General features: G+C 45.4%; 1 protein-coding gene across 2 annotated transcripts in view; it reads right to left on the reverse strand.

Moving 5' to 3' along the window:
• MEGF11 (multiple EGF like domains 11) overlaps nt 1-11676 on the reverse strand; it is a 432367-nt gene extending 420691 nt beyond the window's left edge. The window contains exon 1 of one of the 2 annotated variants that reach the window (XM_084817481.1): nt 11491-11634. The gene's annotated coding sequence lies outside the window, so the exon portion shown is untranslated. Of the gene's footprint in view, nt 1-11490 lie in introns of both variants that reach the window. The other variant, XM_084817482.1, reaches the window with a different exon arrangement.
• Between the last annotated feature and the right edge of the window lie 221 nt (nt 11677-11897).

Raw genomic sequence — 11897 nt, forward strand, 5'->3', positions numbered from 1 at the left:
CCTCCCCCAGCCCTTTTTCTGTGTCTTTTGAAAGGCTCTGACTATAAGAACTTAGAAAATTAAATAAGTTCCTCATTTTCAGTACAGATGAGTCTAGGCTTTGTGGCCAGAGTAGGATGCTACGCCATTCTCAAAACCAATTTCCGATTAAATGGAATCACAATGTTCTATAGATGATCAGTTTCTGGGTTAACTGAATGAGCATTTTAGAAGCCAGTATTTTAACTGCCTCTCACAGCAAAGGCAGCCTTGATGGATGGGCATTCTGCAAGGATTATTCCAAAAAGCCTCTGCAAAAAAGCCCTTCATAATGTTCTTTGTCTAGGCAACATTGGTTTAAAATCGTTTCTTCACTGGAGTTGATAACTCTACACATGGTAGAAAAGCATCATATAATCTATATAGCAATACATTTTGGGCTCTTGATACCTATATACAATAGCAAGTGACTTACTTACCTGGCACCTTTAGCAATGGACCAGAGCCAAAAATGCAGATGAAGGGGGGATGAATGGTAGATTTATCCAGGCTGGAGTGCTAGAGGAGACTGTGGCATGTAGGCTGAACCTGAGATGTAGACTAAAAGTATACGTGCGCTCTACACTGGCTCCTGTCTACATTGCTCCAGTTCATCACATTCCAAGCCAAGAGGTTAAGATTCTGCCAGGCCTTAGGAACTTTTTCTTGCCCTCACTGTATCTTGCAAGGGAAAGGAAAGTTTCAGCTTCTCCCATGAGGACTAGCTCTTTTTAGACTTTTTCCTAGAAGTGTGCATAGATACCCATCTTGTGCCCAGCACCTCTTTGTTGGAAACCCAGCAGAATCAGGCTTCTCCCTTTCATCCTAGGAAGGGAAGGAGAGAGAAAATGAACACCCAGGGTGGGCTGGGTGGCAGAGAGCAGAAGACTGAGCACCTTCATTAGTTTTTGAACTTCCATTCAGGGGGCAGGGCAAAAGCAGTAGATATAATCATAGGTTTTGATCATCCCTATCGTCTACAAGTGGAGGTTGCATACAATTTCAAATTAATTGCCCATGCATTTTTTTAAAGAACTGTGATATTTTACATCTCTTGAATTTAAGATAAAGGCAATCAAAAGACTAATTAATGCTACATTTACTGCTACAATGCAGCAGCATTGTCTTAATTTGACTACAGGGTAAGCTAGCTGTAGTGAGCAGATAAAAAATCCCTTTCAAGCCGGAGATGCAAACATACCCTGTTTTGACAGGGCGTCTTTGTCTAAAAGCATTTATAGTTTTGCCGTTACTTGAGAACTCCGAACGACACTACATGTCAATGAGTCTATTTTCCTCTTAATGCACGTGGACGGCTCCCTTAATGCAATTGGAAATTACACCGAAGCCTCAAAAGAGACTTTTTAAGGTGCAAGTGATTAAACCAGATGCTCTTCCCTGTCCAATACAATGGGAGATTCTTCCTGGAGGTGCAGAGACTTTGTGATAGCAAAGGATGTGAAAACCGAGCATAGTTGGATGTCTACCCTGAGCTTCAAGAAAGCCAATTTCAAAGAGCTCAGAGAAAAGTTGGGTAGGATGCCATGGCTAGGAATTCTGAGGGAGAAAAATGTTCATGAGGGATCATAGTAGGGTTAGAAGGGGCCTGCAAGACCATCGAGTCCAACCCCCTGCTCAATGCAGGAGTCCAAATCAAAGCATCCCTGACAGGTGGCTGTCCAGCCTCATCTTGAATGCCTCCAGTGTGGGAGAGCCCACAACTCCCTAGCGAATCAGTTCCATTGTCGTATTGCTCTAACAGTCAGAAAGTTGTTCTGATGTTCAGCCAGAATCTGGCTTCCTGTCACTTGAGCCCATTATTCCGTGTCCTGCATTCTGGGATGATCAAGAACAGATCCTGGCCTTGTTCCCTGTGACAACCTTTCAAGTACTTGAAAAGCACTATCATGTCTCCCCCTCAGTCTTCTCTTCTCAAGGCTAAACAGGCCCAGTTCTTTCAGTCTCTCCTCATAGGGCTTTGTTTTCAGTCCCCTGATCATCTTTGTTGCCCTCCTCTGAACCCTCTCCAGCTTGTCTGCATCCTTCTTAAAGTGTGGTGCCCAGAACTGGACACAATACTCAAGACCAGGATGGGAGATTCCGAAAAATGAAATACCACAGGCACAATTGGAAACTGTTCCCATGAGAAGGAAAAAATGGGAGACATCTCAAGAAGCCAGGTTAGCTGCACAGGGAGGTCTCTGATGAACCGCAAGACTTTAAAAGGTCATGTATAGGAGATGGAAGGAGCGGCATAAAATTCAGGAGGAGGACAATGGAGTTGCCCAAAGCTGTAAGGATGGTGTCAGTATGCCGAAAACCCAGAATGAGCCAAGGTTTGCAGCAGATGCTAAAAACAACAAAAAGGGCTTCTTTGGCTCTATATTCAGAGCAAGAAGAACAAAAAGGGGCAGGTCAACTGCTAAGGGAAGATGGAGAAGCGTTAGGTGACAGAGAGAAGGCAGAACTATTCAACTCATGTCATGCATCAGTCTTCTCCCCACAAGTAGAACACATGATATAAGGAGAGACTTGCAACCCAGGGTAAGGGGGGAGGAGGGGGAGAAGAAATTGATAACTCAGGGAAGATATATGCATTCTCCTACAAAATCTTGTAGATCTTAATCCAACAAAATAAAGAAACCCAGCTTTTAATGTATCATGAATGTGTTGTTCGTGGAAGGTTTGAGTTTTTCTACTGCGCATTTGAATGGTTGGGGAAAACTCCTTTTGTTTATTATTATTCAGTGGGGCCATCACTGAAAAGGTCCTTGTTGCCATCCTCCAAACCTCCCTTCCTTAAGGAAGATTCAGATTGCCTAGCTATTTCAAATGAATGAATCCCAAGATACTGAAGAAGTTTGCAATGGTCACTCAGAGCTACTGGCTGAGAATCCTTGGAGAATGGGTGATGTGCTGGAAGACTAGATGGGCAATACTGCCCCATCATCAAAAAGGGAAAAAGCTGGATCCAAGCAACTATAGACCAACCAGCCTGATATGTGGAAAACTGAGAAAAATTCTAGAACAGATTATTAAATCGTCTGTGAGCATATTATCAACAACCTCCAATATGCAGACGATACCACCCTAATGGCAGAAAGCGAACAGGATCTAAAGAGCCTCTTGTTGAGGGTGAAAGTGGAGAGTGCAAAAGCTGGTTTGAAACTCAACATTACAAAAACTAAGATCATGGCATCTGTCCCCATCACTTCCTGGCATATAGAAGGGGAAGAAATGGAAGCAGTGACAGATTTTACTTTCTTGGGCTCCAAGATCACCGCAGACAGTGACTGTAGCCATGAAATTAAAAGACGCTTGCTCCTTGGGAGGAAAGCTATGGCAAACCTAGGCAGCATAGTAAGAAGCAGAGACATCACCTTGCCGACAAAGGTCTGTCTAATCAAAGCTATGGTTTTCCCAGTAGTAATGTATGGCTGTGAGAGCTGGACTATAAGGAAGGCTGAGCGCCGAAGAATTGATGCTTTCGAACTGTGGTGCTGGAGAAGACTCTTACGAGTCCCCTGGACTGCAAGGAGGTCAAATCAGTCAATCCTAAAGGAAATCAACCCTGACTGCTCATTGGAAGGACAGATACTGAAGCTGAAGATCAAATATTTTGGCCACCTAATGCAAAGAGAAAACTCCCTGGAAAAGACCCTGATGCTGGGAAAGACTGAAGGCAAAAGGAGAAGGGGACGGCAGAGGATGAGATGGCTAGATAGCATCACCGATGCAATGAATATGAACTTGCGCACGCTCCGGGAGAGAGCGCAGGACAGGAAGGCCTGGCGTGCTGTGGTCCATGGGGTCACGAAGAGTCGGACACGACTGAACGACTGAACAACAACAATGAGCATTTAGAAAAGAAAGCATGGATCACAAGTAAGTCATGCCAGACCAACCTCTTATATTTTTTAATATAGAACTACTACATCATGGGAATGCTGTGGACATAACTTATCTTGATTTCAGCAAATCATTTGACAAATTCTCCCATGTTATCTTTGTTGACAAGAAGGTAAAATGTGGACTAAATGATACTACCATTAGGTAGATCCACAGCTGAACAGCCGTAGTCAACAAGTGCTCATTAATGGCTCTGCACCATCCTGGACGGAGGTCTCAAGTGGGGTACTGCAGGGCTGTCCTGGGCCCTGTGCTCCCAAAAAAAATGGATTGGAAAAAGAGTAGAGAAGTGGCTTATCAAAGCTGCAGGTGACACGAAGCTGGGAGGGGCAAATAATGCTATAGAAGGCTGAATCAATATCCAAAATGATGTTGACAGATTGGAATGCTGAGCCAAAACCCACAAGATGAAATTCAACAGACAAATGTAAAGCCTTGCTTTTAGGCACCCACACACAAATCACAAGCACAAGGATGGGGCAGAGGAGACCTCATTTGGCAGCAGTGTGTGTGAAAAGGATCCTGAGCCCGCAGCGCAGTGCAGCTACTAAAAAATCCAATGCAATCTTAGGCGGCATAAACAAAAGCCTAGCTTCCAGATCACAAGAAATAACAGTCCTGCGCTATTCCGCACCGTTCACGCCACATTAGGGGTACTGTGCGGAGTTCCGTGTTGCACTAATGTTTGCAAATGTGTATTTCTCCCATTCACACTTCTAAGTGTACACTTAAAATGCACAGTTCCAGCCGAGAGCCCAATTCCCTCAGTCCTTGCTGAGGTCACTAAAGGGAGAGGAAGCAGCAGCCACCCTTCTGCCGTGCTTAGATCCAGCTCTGTGACCTGCTGAATTACTACCGGCTGAACTTGTGCCTAGTTGTGCTTTTGCCTTTTCCCCTCTCTTCCTCCCAGTCCCTTTTCCTTTTGTGTTATGACTTTTAGATGGTAAGCTGGAGGGAAGGGACTGTCTTATTTCTCATCTTTGTCAGCTGCTTTATTTATTTATTTTTTGCTAAAGAATATGGTAAAAAATGCTTTAAATACACTGCCTAGTGTGCAGTGGCCCACAGTAATGACCGTGATGGCAATATGCAGAAGATTCTAATGCACAACAGAACATGTACAACTTTGCCCACCCCAGTCTCTCTCCCACAGACAACGCAGGACCTGGAGGTGCAAAATCTTCTTCTGCTGGATTCATTAAAGAGCATTAAAGAGTAATGCTCTTTATGCTTTTAAATAATTTGGCTTTACTCTTTTTCCATCTTCTTATCCCAATGGATTTTTTAAGGAGAGGAACCCCAAATTATTAAATAGTTAATACTCTTGCTTTCTATGTTGTGAAATCTGTGTTTCTCTTCACACGACTCAACAGGTGGGTGGAGGGAGAGGTGAAAGAGCTGACATTTATTCTGGAAGCTTCATTTTCAGGCAAATGTCTACTTTTGTTATGCAGTGCAAGCAATTCTAGAGAGCTGGTATTTGCAAAGCATTACTATGCTTGTGGATTGAGGTTTTCCAGACTTCCACTACCAATTGCATATTCTTTGGAATTATTACAAGTTCTAGGTTTCCTATCATTTTTTTAGCTGGATCTTTAAACTTCTTAAAAATCCAACTAAAACAATCCAAGCTCATCATAGAAAATACCAAGCCAAAACAATATTTGAAAAACAAATCAATACTGGTGTGCATGCATACTGCTGTTAATATATTTGTGCATGCTATACTCATACTGAAAGAGCTCCCGAAAGATTGCTTCAGCAACATTTTACACAAGCTTGGGACACTTCCACACCAGGCATTTACCATGGAAAGAATTACCATGCATTGTTCACACTTTTCACAGGGCATCTACATGGCAACAGCAAATTGTCTTCTTCCTATGTCCCCCCCCCCCAGTTCTTCCTTCCCTTTTCAAACCTCAAACAATCCTACTTTAAAAAAAAAAAAAGAAGATAAGGGTATTCCAGTCTTTGCAGGTGTAGATTGCTTTAGTGTTCCTCTTCCATCTTTTTGAAAAAGGATTTTGGTGTGTGTAGTGATACATCAGGCAGGTGAACCATCTGCCACTGACACACCTGCATTATTAACTTACCTTACTGGTTGGTGCCATTTTATCACTTAGTTAATTTTTTTAATTGGTCTTTTGATTAGCCCTAAAAATAAATATTGAAACAGCTATACAATAGCACAAAAGAGCATTAAAGTGCTAATTTGTAAAATGATTTAAAAACCTTTCTGGTTACCACTATTTTAGCAAAATGTGTGTGCCTGTGTTTTCCTGTCTGCAGATTTCTTCTACAACAAAGTACTCCTCAAAGCTTAAATCATTCTACATTGAATTCATCTAGTTACACACTATTTCTTGTAAGTCATAAACATTTCATCATATCCCAGTCTTAATTTCTCAACAAAGAGCTCGATATTCACTCCTTCATTAGGATTTCATTATCTGATTTTATTTTTATATGCTGTACTAATTCCTTTAAATTATATAAATAAAAAATAAATCTAAAGTTTTGTTTTTATGTTTGCTCTAAAACACTTTAACATTTTTCGAAATATTTTCACAAGTCATGAAAGTAATTAGACAAGTGCTCTAGTGCAAATTTATGCACTCTTATTTAATAATTTTTAAAGGATAGATAATGGCTGCTTGGTGAACTGTATTTCCCCCACCCACACAGCTATGACACATTGACTGGTGTGGCTGGAAAACAGTGAGAAGTACACAACAAAAGTGCCAAGAACAAAAACTACACACACACACACACACACACACTGTGGAAAGTCAATTGCAATTCCATTTGTAGCTTACATTGGAAGAGCAATGATTGAAAAGCACTAGGAGTCACCTTTCTAGACTTCAGCAAACCTCCAAAAAAGCAAGTTCAAGTGAAAGCGAGGAACCTCAAGAAAAGAAACGGTACAAAAAGGGTGCTTCCAGACAGGGCTTTTATTGTGCAGCCACATGGCCTCAATTCACAGAATTTTACAGGGGGTCCAGATGTCGCTGTCATCACTTTGTAACCATCCCGTGTTTTCCCACCACTTCTTCTGTCTTTTTTCTCACCAGAAAAAAGTCCATTAAAGAGGGAAAAACAGAATAGGTGTACAATGCTTTTTGATTGTGAGCATGCGAAAATCAAAGCATCGCCATGTCCGTTCAGAAACAGCAACATGGCTGGCTGGACCATGAGGGAGATAGGAGGAGATGCTCAACACCAGCGTTCCCCAACTTGCAGCCCTCCAGACGTGTTGAACTACAACTCTTAGCAGTCTAGCTAGGAATGATGGGAGCTGTAGTTCAACATAACTGCAGGGGCACTCGGTTGGCAGAGGACTTTTAACACTTGCATTCAATGACCTTGGAAGGGTTGCTGCCTTTCAGGTTCTCCACATCACATCCCCTCCTACACGTCCTTTATGAAAATTAAGCACGTCTCAGTATTTTCCTCCCTCCCCTCAACCTCCCTCTTTTCCACAAGGATGTCTTAGCTACATTTTTATCCTAACCATCCTCCCAGGGTAACTAAGATTGTTCCTCCCTTTATATATATATATATATATATATATATACACACACACACACACACACACACACACTCGGAAATAGACTGGGGCAGTCACCATTTGCAGCATGCTTTGTGGCTAAGTAGCAGGCCTCTGCAAAACTGCCCATCAGGTTGCCAGGGCAAGTGACTCTCTGATGGATCACCTCCTGCAGAATTCTCCAGGAACTCAAGAGAGATTTCTTATGCAATGCTGAGATTTGGAGAACTTTCTGCCCGCACTAAAGCCAAGCAAAATATGAGACCTCCTACTATGCCCCAAGTCCTCTGGCAAGCAGAGAAGACTTGCAGGGGTGAGAGGGAGTGTTTCTCTCATGTCACAATGAGGTACAGAGTAGGCACAGAAGCAGTGCGAGGGTCCCAGTTCTCTCCCAAGTCCTCTGCATGTGCCAGAGAACCTGGGAGAGTGGAAGGGCTGGTGGTGTCCAGAATTGTACGCCACCTTGAGACCGTTTTATGGCCAAGGGAAAGGCAGAATTTTTATAAATAAAATGAAATCAAAAGTTTGATTGTACCTGCCCACTTTCTAATTCCACAGTATTCAAAGCTCTGGTATTCTGGTCAAAATAAACACAGAGACCGAACCCAATGCAGAGCTTTCATTATGTGAACTAGCTCAACTCTATGAAGCGGCTGAGCTATAGGAATGCTGCTGTTTGAGAAGCTGCCCCAGAGATTTCTATAGCTCTGCAGCCAAAAGTAGTAATTATATAGGAGTATTTAGTATGCATCTCCGCCCCCCGTTGCCTCATTCTGCAATTTTTTTAAAGCAACCAAGGAGCATGCTAAATATTATATTTAAGAACAGCAGCTCAAGCCACAGCCAGGCATATATTTTGTAGTAGCAAAAGCTCAGGAACAATTCCACACATTTAGATGAGAGGTTAGGAGGAACTGTGCTCCTAACAGAGAAAGGCAGTTTGTGCAAACTGCTTTTAAAATTCCATTAGGAACTGCTAGTTTCAAGGAATCATAATTTTGCTGAGTAGCACATTTGCTTTAAGACGTAGAACGATAATGGTAGCTTCAAGCATAATGGAAGACAAATTTGTTAGGCAAAACCATTTCACTAGTGTTGTTGTTTTAAAGTAGCTGAAAATGTTCCCCAAACTAAGCATGTGGGGTATCGTGGAAGGGGGGGGTCAGCAGAAAGAAGGTTACTCTCTACCTTTGGAGCTACAAAATCCCTTAATGTATTTAAATTTATAAAACAGCATTCAGCTTCTATCTGATTTTTCCTGGGGCAACCAATATAATCACATTTTATTCAGTTCTGGAAAAACAGGAGACAAAAATGCCTCCATGAGTCCATTTGCAAACTTAATCTCTGAATGAACAAAAAAGAGCAAACAACTTTCACCCAAGTATCTTGGTAATAAGGTTTGTAAGGTATTGGGGGCAGGATGAAGAAAACGAAAGGAATGGATGGTGGTATTTTGAGTACAACCAGTTCTCATAGCCAGAAGTGTTTCCTAGATGAGTAAAGAAAGCCTCAGATATACTTACCTTCATATTATTAGAATCAACCTGAATGACTACATAGGCTCCTTCAGTATTTCTGCATGCCAATATTAGCAGGTGAGTAGCGTTCAATGTGCAACACATCCCTCCCAGTTCAACATGGAGCTCTACTCAGTGCAAGTTACTTTTGCTTCATTGATTTTTCTGCTAATATACATACACTTTGACAGAAATGCATTCCCATGAGAGGACTTGCAAAACTCCACATGCGTAAGATCCCAGCCTCATCCTCCATCAAGCTGAGTAATCTAGAATAGCTTCCGCCATCTAGACATTGGAAGTAGATTAGAACCTCACTTCACCCCTACACATGCATAGCCAGAGGGGGGCAAATAAAGCCTGACTCAGATTGCAACAGGGTGGTGGGTGCAAAGATGTGAAGCGGTACTAATTCCCACGAAATGAAGTTGAGTGTGCACCTTGGTCACTAAATGCCTACTTGCCCTTTTAAAAAAATACAGCCGGAGCATGGCATCCCCTTCAGCTGAGAGGTTCCTGGGCTTGCTCCTTGCACTTAACAGACAGGAAATGAAGCCACAGAGGTTACTGCAGGCTTCCCGGGGTGAAAGGCAAGAGAAGTGTTAAAATAAAGGCAAGTAATCCCATACTCCACCAGTCATGTACACTGTCTCTGGCACATTTGTCCCTTAACCCAAATGAAGAAGATATGACCCTAAGCACACTTTCTAGTACACCCAGGGAACAGGACTTACTTCCATGTAATCCATTTAGGATAGCGAGACCAGCCAGCCTCCTGGGACGTGAATGAGCAAAAGACACAAAGATGCTGACCTGAGTGATTTGGGGATTCCACTGAACCAATTAACTTCTGGATGGAATTCTGCCCAATCATTTATGCTGGGAACTAGAAAAAGCCCTTTCTCCTCTAAGAATTCAGAATGCAGATAACATCTGTCTGCTTATTGGTGTCAAAAGAGATGGGACAGCAGAAAAGGGAATTAAGTCAAGAAATTAAGTCAGAAAGGGGAATTAAGCTACATGTGCGGCTTTACACAGGGTGCAAACAAACCTTTAAGCATCCTCCAACATCACTCTTCAAGTCCACTTCAGGAATAGCCAAATTAAAGGGGTCATTCCAGAACTGATTCCCCCTTGCTTGCTACTGCAAGAACCCTCCTTTCCCCAAAATCAATAGCAAGCCTGATCAACTCTTGGCAAGAACAACCAAATATATTTAATAGCCATATTTTATTAATATTGCAATCAATTACTGGAAAAATTAAAAGGAATGCTGTAATTTCCCTGGACCTGTGTTATGCGCTGCAGAGTGGAGCAGGCAGCGCCGGGTTGGGTTTGGACAGCCTCCAGCAAGCAATACGGCTCCAATTTGCCCGGAACCCCCCCCCCCCGCCACCTTTTCCATCAGCATCGCCACCCAACTCCCCCTCCCCACCACAAGCCCGCATGGCCCGCAATGTCCCTCCCACTCAGTCACCCCAGGGAAACCCCATTCATCAAGCGCCTGGGCTGCGTGGAGTGAATTTGGAGCAGGGAAACTGCAGGGTTTTGAAGCGGATGGAGAGGGGGGCGGGGCTGGGGGGCTGGAGACCAGAAGTTCATCTTTAACTAGCAGCAGGAAAATGGGGGTCCTCGAAACCTCTTCGGGGCACACATGGAGAAGGGCACTTTTGTAGAAAGCGAGCACCCCTCCCAATATGTTCAAATCGGCAAAATGGGGGGGGGCAGGGCTAGAAGCGGAGCAGCACCTGGGATGAATGAAAGGGTTTTCTTCTGTCTTGGGGGGAAAAGGAGCCTCTCTCTCCTTTTGCGGCTGGGGCTGGGGATTCAGCACCGTCGAAACAGCCCTCTCCTCCCGAGAATTCCCGAAGGGCCCGCGGGTTTCCAGTTAGTTGTGTTGTGTTGTGTGTGTTTTTTAAGAGGAGCTTTTGCCATCATCCTTGGCAAAGGGCAGCTCTTGGACGCGTCAGGAGGGCTGCGCCGATGGGGGCATCTATGCTAAAAGATTAAATAACAGGGATGAAAGATCTGGCTCACTGCTAGCGACGGAGGCTCAAGCAGGGGCAGGAATAACCAGGGACGGAGCCGTCACAGGGGCTAGCAACTTGGGATTCGGAGACAGGGTGGGGAGCGGTGGGCGGGAGGGAGTTAAGGGAAAGTATTCGACTCTCTCCGCCCGCATCCACACCGTTGGCTTTTGGCCGCTCCATCTTGCGGCGGGGGGGGGGGGCAAGGACAAACGCTTGTTGGGGGGGGCACGTAGGATCCGCTGCTCCCCTAAAGCAAATCGCCAGAGGACCGGAGGTTGCCTTTTTTCTATGAAAGAGGTGCCGGGGTCCAAGCCCGCCCGGGCCCCCGGAGGCCTAGAAGCGGCGAGAGGAAAAGAACTCTGCACGCGCTCAGAAGCACACTTCGGCTTCGCTTCCTCCCTTGCTGGCTGGCTGGCCCCGCTCCGAGAGGCGGATCGGGCGGCGGGGCGGCGGCACCTACCTGGGAGGGACCCCGCGGCTGGAGGAAGGGTCGGCGGGACGCGGCAGAGAGGCGGACGGAGCCGGGGAGCGAGCGGAGCCGGAGCGCTGTCCGCCTGCTTGGGCTCCGCGGTCCTTCCCGGCGCCTCTTCGGCTCTGTTGGGAAAGTTGCCGCGGCCGCACGAGCGCCTTAAACCCGCCTCCCGGCAGGACGGGGCGGCCCGGCGGGCGGGGACTCCGAGCCCGGCCCCCGCCGCCGCCCGCCGCCGCCCCCGCCCGCCGGAGGCGGCTCCTCCCCGGGAACCCGCCGAGGCTGCCCGGGCTCGAGGCGAGAGCAGGCCGGCCGTGCCGCAGCACGAGAAACCGGAGCGCCTCTGAGCATGGGCAGAGCGCCTTCCCCTCCCTCCTGGCTGCAGGGCGGCCAGACCC

The sequence above is a fragment of the Heloderma suspectum genome, chromosome 11, assembly GCF_057233095.1.
Source record: "Heloderma suspectum isolate Gila_16-S chromosome 11, 16-S_ref, whole genome shotgun sequence".
Classification (NCBI taxonomy): domain Eukaryota; kingdom Metazoa; phylum Chordata; class Lepidosauria; order Squamata; family Helodermatidae; genus Heloderma; species Heloderma suspectum.